Genomic DNA, 11,449 nt, shown 5'->3' on the forward strand with positions numbered 1-11,449 from the left:
CCAAAGCTAATATGTAGGTCGCTGAGAAGTGCTAACTTCAGTGCACGTTACTCGAATTATTTCAGCCAGAATCAAACTTAGAGAAAAAAAATACACATTCGTCCTATAATATGATTTGATGTTACCATTTTAATTGGTTGTTTGTTACAAAGAAGATCAAAGTTTCGGCTTTGAAAAATGAGACGACGTTGTTAACCATCAGATTACCGCAGTTCGTTCTTCGGTCCAATATAACAACAACTTAGATAAACTTAGAATTCTATTTATTTTTAATTTCTTCAGCTAATCGTAACAGCCATTTCAGTAAGCTAGTAAGCAAAATACACAAGAGATGGCTGTACTATTTACGCATCCTATCAACTGGCTTCGTGAGCAGGGGTGAGTCGGTAGCTTGACTTTACAGAATTTATACAAAATAAACAGTATGAGACCATGTTACTAAAAAAGCATATGCAGACACGTATTTTTACCAAGTATAGATGAAGATACCTAGGAAGATACAGGAAAGAAACTGTCGCAAACCTACCGAATATGGCAGTTTAGAATTAGAGGAAGCCTTAAATGCATACAGAAGAGTTACCATTGATTGTTCAGATTTATGGAAGCTTCATAATCATTCGGTGATTGCCGTCCAGAAAACGATAATGAATACAAGTATCCTCGAGTACAACCTCGAGTAACCTTCTAAAAGTCTCAAGAGGAAAGTTGTCGTGATTGCTTTGCTCTGCTCGAAGTCTGAGTATACTAGGCTGAAGGAAGTGGAAAATTATGCAATATATCGTTCCACGAATCAGCTGGCCATTATGCCATACAGCGAACTCTTCGTTCAACTTTCGAACAATTGCCCCAACGTTCGAGAAGGGCATCCACAAAACAATAGAAGAAAAAAAACGTTGTTGTTTTTTTTAACAATTGCAAAGCTTTCATTATGAATAAGCGTAAGTCGAACGAAAAACATACGGAAAAATGAATTTCAAACTTCAAGGCCAACATATCAACTTTAATACTGATTATCTTTAATCAATTGTAGAAACAACTTACAAACATAAAAGAAGCTATGAGAACACACGAAAGAATGTGTTTTATTGGTGCAATTTTAAAAACGGCAGATTTTTCAAATCACAACTATAACTATATCAACATGTGATTGGTTGTTTACAGATAGAAAACGGAGCGTCTTATACATACATCGATGTTTTCTGATATGCAGACGATTAAATTTTTCAATGCTTTACAAAATTTTGTTGACAGTGTGAGCTGCTTTGTCTTTGTTATGTCAAGGATTAGATACAAATTATCATTCGGGACTCGATGTGTAGGTATAACTAGATGTAATTGAAATAGCTCTATTAGTATAGTTGACCTTAGGTACCGCAGATATTTTCAGGAATAAAAAAATGCTTGCCTCAACATACTGAAATCAAGATCATACGTGTGTCTATACGAGGTACGAATATGTTTGATCGTACTCGTCTCGAGCGTTCTACTATTCGTTTATTTACATAAATTTAGACGTATGGTCCTTATTAGGCGTAGTAGGCTAGTTTCGCTGGCGACCGTCATGTATGCGGATGAGGGAACTCGACAAGATTGGACCTTTAAATACACCAAGATAAAAAAGATATTGCAACAGACCATAACTAATGGCTTCTATGCTAGTTAAAACTAATCGAGAAGAAAATAATGAGCATGATGGAAAAGAGGAAAGCTCCGATCTTTAATGTCCGGCAAGGACAGCAGGCCTAGAGTTAATGCGTGGATACACATAGACAGCGATCAACACATTGCTGCATCAATCCCCGGCGTGAGATGCTCCGCTTTAAAGCATAAATTATCGGCGTTTTGATGGCGTCGCCGTGCCGTGACAGGGTGGTATCGTAGAAACCCAGAAAATTCCGAGATTTTGGTCACCCGGTAACAAACGTCGATATTTTGGGCAAGTCCGCCATCAATTCCCGAACTGAGTCAAAAACTCGGTAGAAATTATCCAGCTCGCATCGACTGTGAGGTCGTTAGAATACCAGGCTCAAAATTATGAGGTCTCAGATTCGATATCCAGTTCCAAAGTTTATTTTAGGCGCTCTAAGTTTGTCATAATGGGTGGTCCTACTAATTAGAATTCACGGGACCAAATCATCCTCTCTGCGGCTAGTAGACTGGGACGGGCATAAGCATAATATATATATATATATATAGATATATATATAGCGATTATTTTATATAGTGCAAATAAATTAGCAAATTGTACGGACATTGCACATACAGTAATGCAAAACAGATTCTGTCATGTCCTTAAAGAAAGATATTGAGACTAAGACAAGGCCTGACTTTTCCTATGAAAAACCTCACGGTAGATATCGAACTACAATGCAAATTTCCAGTAGTTTCAATCTGACTCATCTTATGATGCTGTTTCTGCTAGTTAATTCGCAGTTCGGGGTAGAATTAACCAAGTTCCTTTTGGTGGCATTAAACTAAACACAAACAGCAAACATCTGCGAATTATTACACAGGTCTTTGGGCCACAATGAAACGGTAGTCGACCGTTCATCAGATGGTTGGATTATGGCGCTTTGCCGATTCCACCTGGAGCAACCATTAAAAGAAACAAGGACCATAAACATTCCATTGTGTCTTGTCTTCAATTTCGGGTTGTGCTGTGCCCAAAAAAATGATGCACCTTTACGACGTATTTAAGTTATGGAATTCGTACTACGTTCAGTAACGGGATTTTGATAAACGGATACCCGTTTATCAAAATTAGCGTATATATATATATATATATATATATATAGTAAGAATATGCATTGTTTAATATAGTTAATTAGCTATCTCATTTGTGTACTTTCCTAACTTGATTCAGCCGAGAAAATGTACCCGCACACTCAAAACAAAGGCTCTCATATTTGCTTCAAATTATTTACTTAAGAAGGACTCAATACTCGAAATGGGCAAGACGATGTGAATAATCTCTAGTGCGAAAAATGTTACCGTAGCCATCTTTGAAAGATGCCCATCAATCCCCAAAATAGTTTACATTAACATTTACCTGCTGCTGCTGCTGCTGCTGCTGCTGCTGCTGCTGCTGCTGCTGCTGCTGCTGCTGCTGCTGCTGCTGCTGCTGCTGCTGCTGCTGCTGCTGCTGCTGCTGCTGCTGCTGCTGCTGCTGCTGCTGCTGCTGCTGCTGCTGCTGCTGCTGCTGCTGCTGCTGCTGCTGCTGCTGCTGCTGCTGCTGCTGCTGCTGCTGCTGCTGCTGCTGCTGCTGCTGCTGCTGCTGCTGCTGCTGCTGCTGCTGCTGCTGCTGCTGCTGCTGCTGCTGCTGCTGCTGCTGCTGCTGCTGCTGCTGCTGCTGCTGCTGCTGCTGCTGCTGCTGCTGCTGCTGCTGCTGCTGCTGCTGCTGCTGCTGCTGCTGCTGCTGCTGCTGCTGCTGCTGCTGCTGCTGCTGCTGCTGCTGCTGCTGCTGCTGCTGCTGCTGCTGCTGCTGCTGCTGCTGCTGCTGCTGTTCATATATAGAGAGCTATAAGGAAATAAACGACTTACTACTTTCCTTAGATTTTTACCTCAAGGCAACTTGTCGATCGCCTCTCCTGAACTATTGCTTTCGAAAGACGCGGCAGCCTTCGCGCTCCATACTTAATCCTTTTACGTGCACATTTCGGCTACATCGGACCATGATGTAGATCCCAGGTGTCACCAGCCTCGATGGCAGTGCTCTCTACCCCCTGCTACTTCTCATCTTTCCCTCTTACACTCTTCCCGTATTTGCCCTCTTTTTTTATCCCACTTTGCCAAAATTTTTATCCTAGCCCCCTGATCTTACTCTTTTTACTTTCTGTTTTTTTTGCTCATTACGCTTCTCAGTGACCGATCGTAGCCTCTCGGACTTCGGTAGACGGATGCATCTCGCAACAAACCAGCTCAGAACCGATGTATGATCAGAACTTGGGGGTGTGTGGGGACGCCACAGAGGTCCATAGGCAAATAGGCTATTTTTAGTTGGTCCATCTTGTCTCATTCCGGTCCGCCGTTTGTACGTCACCCGTCTCCGCCTCTTTTTGGATCAGTCCACACGCACACACAGACACTCTGCCGCCCATCGTTAGTAGAGGTTGCGGCCCTAGCCGGTGGGTGTGCCACCCTAATCTTGGGCGTTCGTTTGCTCCCAGCATTTGGCTGAATCCTTCTCGACTACATTTCTGCTGCCCAGCCCACCAGTGGTAACGGCAAGAGCGGGCTAGAATGGTACACCGAATAGAACCTAACCTAAAAGACATGATGGCTATGATTATAGAAGTATATTGGGACTCCCGTGTACCATTTACGTCACGAACTGGCTGTGGGCGAGCCAAGTCAGACAACGTTGTGCTATAGCAATGGTAGCACAGTGGTTTCGGTAAGGTCTGGTTAATTTGTTAGGGGAATGGGGGAGTGCACGACACATCTGTAGGGGTAGCAGCAGCTAGTAGCAATAGGCAACGACGGGTAATGTTAATCTTAAAAGGGAGACGGGTATATAGAGTATAGACTCCTCTATGCCGCCAGCAACCTATGGAGGGATCAGGGGAGGTGAGCCGTTCGGTGCGCGCGCACATCAAGTCCCGCCCCCTTGGACTCGCGCGTGCTCTTGGCCAACTGTTGCATACTCGGCACGGTACGGCGTTTGGTCGTGCGTTCACCGGATACGAATAGTTGAGCTGGTTAACAGCACTACTTACGCGCTGTGCGGCACGTCGGACATGCTGCTACCGAACGCGGCGAAATTCAACGTGTAGACGAAAAAGTGGTAGCAAGACAGAGTTTATCGTTGACCCACCAATTCGGAGGGCTAGATTTAAAAGTTTCCAACCAACTTAATGACACCAACGCATCGGGTCGAAAAATAGAAAAAGTTAAACAATATATATATATAAACATTTGTCATTTTAAGGAGAACAACTGCCAATTGCTGAGATTTGATCGTAGACGAATGGATCAGGTTCAACTTAGTGATAACTAGGTGTAACAGGTGACCGCTCACTCCCTACAAGTTGAATGGTGCAGCAAAAAACCAGAAGTGTGAGAAGAAACAACAACAATAGGAACAAAGTAGTGGGTATTATACGAATATTGTGCTCGCGAAGGCGGTAACCCACTTGGCAAGAATAGACCATTGGAGCTTGTGTTGAAAATGTACTGATAATTTAACTACCCGTAATAGAAAAATAAATAGGCTAGACGAAAAAGGAGAAAACCCGAGATCCGAGTTCAGCCGGTTGCTCTTGATTCAGACGTCACGTCACGTCACGTCATGTGCTAAATTAGACGACGTCATCTTTTCTTTAGAGTCCTTGGACACTAGATTTCTTTATTGTTATAGTAATACTAGTGCTTCATTGAGTACAATAGTCACCATCATGATAATTCCAGATGCCGTCTACATCACGAGAGCTGTATATGTACCGTAACGTTTGACAGAACGAGGGGTAAACAGACGAAGTTGAGGCAATTGCGCTTTCTCATTCTCTAACCCTGCTCGGTATCTTAGAAAGCATAGTGTCGGAGTCCGTTGTAGTGGCCTTATTCGTGATGGACATGGGGTTCTGACGCCAGTGTTACGCGCGTCTAGGGGGTACATTGCGACGAAGGCGTTCGAGGACCCGCTGTGACTGGCACTGATTCTTTTAATTAACCGACTAACTGCTAACAGTTACTGTCTGACTCGTGACGAAGTGTCGGTGCAGCGATCGGCCTCGCCGATCTAGACGCATAGACTACTCGTTAAGGACCAACAATACTTCGATCAGTCGTACGACTGGCATAGGTTCTTGTGTGGACACCCCACGCGTTAACTGGCAGCCCCGAAAATGAGGTTATTTCTTCTCACGACATTCGTAAGTGGATTTTGTACGAGCAAAAGTAGTATAGATATATAGCTCTTAGTTTGCAGATTCGAACACCTGCGGATCAGGGTTGTTACGTAGAGCATGCATGAACCGGAACAAATCAAATGGGAACTTCGCGCAAATTCGTATCACGTATTGAGAATGCATACGATTAAATAGCTCGCATATAATCGATAATTCGTACGTGTCTGATAGACGGTAAAGTACTATTTAAAGCGAAAAGGTAAAAACTTGATGAGTTTTTCCCTCTATCTTCTTATGCTCAATAGCTCTGGATGTATATTTAAAGAAGGAACAGCATCAGCGAATGAGTATTACCAAAATCTAGTCAGCTAAGATACGGCACCCAAATTGATAGCTTAGTCGGTCACTGGCTTGAATCTGCTACGCTTGTATACGTATTACATGTTACTAGAAAGTTATTAGAAGACAGAAAACCAGCAGTGCTTGAAAACGTGTTTCCGAAATCGCTAAACTTGGGCGTATCTGCCATAGGCTTGCGTAACTTTTCAAACGTACTTGTTATTCAACAGAAGACTATCTCTACATTCTTATCAAGCTCCAACAATATTTATTCAATACAGCCTGCTTTAGCGATATTGGCACTGCTTACAAAGCCAACTTATAAATTCTTCCACAACCGGATAAAAGCCTATCCCGCTCACATGATCTTATCGCAACTATACAACTTAATTCTAAGTTAAATCTGGCCCTGTAGTTTGTGGTACAGCTAGCACTCGTTCGTACCGTCGACTATGTTTTGATGCCCGTTTACTTATTTTACACCGTGTAATAGCCACACTTCTCATAGCTCTCTTTGCGTGCATCCTGCCCGCGCATTTGCGACTCATACGTAAGTAATGTACGAAGCAAAAACCAAAGAAATAATATATGCAGTAGTGCCTATCGGTGTTGAAACTGCAACATTCAACAACACAACGAAGTCGACCGGAAACACTATCGGAAACACTAGCCATGCGAGGACCTTAAATCAGGTAGGGCAAATAGTGAGATATCAGATCAGGACACACTAACGAAGGTACTTACAGAAATTTGCAAGTGCCTACCCCTGCAGGATTCAATCACGCGTACAAGAAGGTCGCTCGATCGTCTAGCAGGCAAGAATCTGCAGATTGTGGACAATATTATAGAAATATTGTATCATTAGGTGTTGTTCAAAGAAATGCCTGTTCCTCAAGAGAGGATGTTTTTGTGTATATGGATAGAACACCTTCAATCAGCAAATGAACATCCTTGAATTTTACATGTCTGTACGTTTGAGCTATTTGCTATTGAAGTATCAAAGGACTGTAGCGACGAGGAAGTTGAAATAAATCGGTGCAAAAGACAATGATTAATTATCAAAATAATTCAGGCTTAATTGATGACGTAAGTGCGTCATGGCGTGAAGATGTTGGCGTGGGTAGATACCGTAATTCGTTCAAATACCTCACACATGCAGCTCACCGGTAAAGTAAAAAAAAAAAAAAAAATGAATTTAGCTCAAGGAAACTAGAATGGAGAAAATTATCGGGTGCAAGGAGTTTCAACGATGGCTTTGTTGTGTGTAGCCAAGCGTCAACACATGTGGAACGACGGAATCGCCAGTACTCGCTAATGTTGGCAGAAGTTTTCTAATTTCAACGGCTCTTCGCTGTTACGCATGTTAATATTTCACCCAGAAAAAACGACCCTGTCAGATATAGTGGGCAGGTATCTATGAAATGTAATTACGAACGTCAGGATGTTATCCGCTGGCTGCTATGATTAAATCATCGCGGCGTAAGAGCCGTGAAACAACTAAGTGTGTCTACGAATTGCTTTAAAGCTATACTGTCATTTGTTCCTGAATTTGGTCGCTCTTATCACTGTCACGTGGTGAGCAGACTTTTTTTTTCTGGCGCTGTGAGAATACGATAACGCTTTGCCTCTCTTACCCCTATATTTATTCGTTACATGACTTTCGGGACGAGTTATAGAGAGATAGTTCACACTCTGACAGGCGCATGCACACAGCACAGCATGTGCACGCACATGCATATAGATATATCGTTATTGGGTTCTTGATCAGCAAGTAAGAGGCAACGGAGGGTCAGCTAAATTAGATATCGTATATTGATTGTCAACGATAGAACAAGCGCGCCGCCTGAGAGTGAGCCTACAGAAAAAAGAACCAGCGGTCGTAGTTGCGAATCCCCATCTCTCGGGAACTCGCTTCCTCCTCCAAGTACATTATAGTACATATCTTGTGTCACTCGCATTTGTTTTTCTTCTTTTTCTCAATCCTTATATACACACGATATGTAACGATAGGTCGCGTGAATAAGTAGGAGTAAGTGATAATCCGTTTCCGGTTTGCTTACGATCGCCAGCAACAACTGGCAGGACATCACTACGGCTGCAGATGTCCAAGTGATGTCCTGTTAACTAGGGAAGGTAGCGAAAATGGCGTGAACGCGGTCCAACAAGTTTCACAATAACAGGTAAGCGGTTCTCTGCGGTTAACAGAAAGCGCGAATTTACATAGCAACTCGTCTACATCGACTATGTAGAAGGCCCAATATATTATGGGACGCTTCTTAAAGGAGCACGTCCGAGCGCATACGCTTTCAGACGTGTGTTAACTCTGTTCGTTTTGCATAGATGGCCCCGCTCCAAAGATACTTGGCAGCGCGCGAAGTCATACTTTCACTTACTAGCTTCGAGAATTAGGAAATTCTGTTTGGAAGGAAGGAAGGAAGGAAGGAAGGAGACATTCCACAAAGCTCCCTATAGTTTGTCTACAGTGTGTAACTCGATAACGACGCTAAGCAACCAACCATATGAGATAGCAAATGGAAATCAGTTGATTATATAGGGCAGGTCCTTATAGATTAGGTCGTCCGTCCATCCACGAGTGTGCAGGGGACGGGATAAAGCGAGGACGGTGTTCAGGCGTACTTATAACATTGGCGTCGTCTAATCTTCTATGACTTAATCTGACCTGCCTTATGTACCATGGAAGTCTGTTTATTATGAGCTGAAGGTCTCGCATGAATGAAGAGCCAGACCGCGTTATTAATTTACGCTAGTATCTAACCAATAATCATTTAAACAAACCTTACCTTGGCCAAGGCATTTTGTCTAGCAATCTCCAGGTTGTTCTCGGATTGTAGATCTGTAGAAATTTCATTTCGATGCATCAGATCCGAAAATCTCTCTGTGTTGGCGTTGTTCTAGCCGCTTGTTGGAGATGGCTCGGGGCGACTGCATTTATTCTGAAAGCTAGAAAACTAGAATAACCGCGCTGCTACTTGAATTGTAATAACTACTGTAATTCTAATTTCTCTAATTCTACTAAAGCTGTAGGTCATTGAATACAATTCCAGCGTTTTGGTCGTCCATCTTGGTCATGAAGGGGTACTGAGGCATTGTCAAGCCAAAGTCCGTACGTAAAGGAATTAAATGGATTTTTCTTTACAAACTACAACTCCACAGGTTATGTTTCATTTTCCATCGTGCTCATACAAGTATGCAGCCTTCTTGCAGGCCCTTTTACCTCCTAAATAGTGAAAACACAGACGATATCGAGTGGCAACGCATTGGCCTTTCACGAACCTCTTCTTGAATCAGAACATCATAAAGAGGATTACAATTTTTATTTCTCTTCACATCCGTATCTTTTATCGAGCTGCTTGATTAAATAGTATCCGGTTTACGAACTAGAACTGAAGCTAATTTTTCGCAGATTTTCCAACGTTATACGTTTTTTCTTGGTTCGGCGCTTGGTACGACGCCACATGACTGTAATGATAGATAGGTACAAACTGTTTGACGAAATTATCAGGTAACGAATCAATAGAAAATAAGTATATTGAAACTACGATAAATTCTGCCATTACTTTTTGCATTGACTTTACGGCTGAAACCGATAAGAACCTATTACCTTTGTAGGTAGGATCAATTATGTACACCTTAGTTGTATAACAGATGTATAGGAAAAGGCATTGAGCAAGCACTGCAGGTATCCAGATGCTTTCTAGTTAGACGTAAAAACCTGTTTTTACATTGCCTAGCACCGCTTTGCTATTCTAGAAGATAGTCCATTTTGAAGTCGTATCATTTGGTCTCTATTCAACAGATTTTTTGTTATCACCCATTCCTCAAAGTTATATTACTTCCTTAAGTTCCTTCTACTGTTTTCTTCGAAACGCCTAGGTATGGCTATCTAGACGTTCAAATTTTCGTGCTGAATCATTGCAACTATGTACAGAATTAATTTAATATATTTCAGGTACTTCAGTACCTAAGGCAAAGACGTTAGCTGATCCTTCAGACGTAGCAACAGACGATACCTTAGTACGTACACATAATTATTTCTATCTGACCGTTGACGCTATACCATTTCTGAATGAGGTCCATTAGTTGACGTCCATATTTCTATCCTGAATAATTATAACAAACGCATTGTCAGCGAAGCACTGAGCGCGCCGGCTTATTTGCACTCAATAAATACGCGCACTGCAAATTGAAACCGACAGACTTACCAGTCGTCCTGTCAGACAACAAAAATGTACAAAAAAAAATAAGTTAAAAAATTCTGTCTCTCCACATCAGCGACGCGTTTCCGAAAAAATAACATACTATAGTTTATTTCATAGTAAACTTGGCAGTTGTCACAGCGGGTCGTATTCGTATGATATAAACCGAAGTCTCGTGAAAAATATTGTTGGCAGGTATGAAGTTCGTTTGTAAAAAAGCTCTCAGCGTGAGATTGTAAAACATTTTCTATATGACAGAAAAAAAATATCACTGTTTTTATATTTCTCTGACAGCAGATAAATATGAACAGAAATTTGTTCATTTTGTGCGTGACGGTTAAATAGGCCCTGCCGCCTGCCAAAGTGTATACTTGTCCTTGTTGATGCATAAAGGGTCTGCTCTAACCATTCGTTAAATTTTTTTGTACAGTCCATAGTTGTACCTATGTGTTCGTGAGTCGCCTTTTAAAAGTTGTCAAATATACGCTATAATGTTTAATCTGTGTTTTTATTAGTTACATAATTGTATACGGCATCTTTCTTTTGATTTTAGTTTGAAATTAAATTTTGACCTATAAGCTAGTTCACTAATTGATGCAAACGTCTGTCCGCCGCTGGTCAGACATCTTTGGTAGGCGCTCGCATCGTATATCAGGCTGACGCTAATAATGGCAAGGTCACTTAGACGTCCTTCTTTAAACACAAAGGCCTCGTGTCGGTCAGAGATCAGCCTAAATGCCGATCACTAGACGAACTTAAACCTGCTTCTCGCCGCACGGAACGATTCAGCTAAGATTTACCACTACCTTGAACACTCTTCGTCAACTTCGTATATTGCACGGTCAATCATCCACTCAATGGATCCTACCCGTTACCAATACGCGCAGTTTAATTATTTATAGCGGTGCTCATTGAATGGGTACACTGTTGTGAAGAGATTAGGTCCCCGTGGTGATTGCATCTTCTGGATAGAGGAGCATCATCATAGACGTTTATCGCTTTCGGATAAACATATCCAACCAAAAATAACCGTACTACACAGTTTAT

This window comes from Varroa destructor, unplaced genomic scaffold, assembly GCF_002443255.2.
Source record: "Varroa destructor unplaced genomic scaffold, Vdes_3.0 BEIS01000007.1, whole genome shotgun sequence".
Taxonomy (NCBI): Eukaryota; Metazoa; Arthropoda; class Arachnida; order Mesostigmata; family Varroidae; genus Varroa; species Varroa destructor.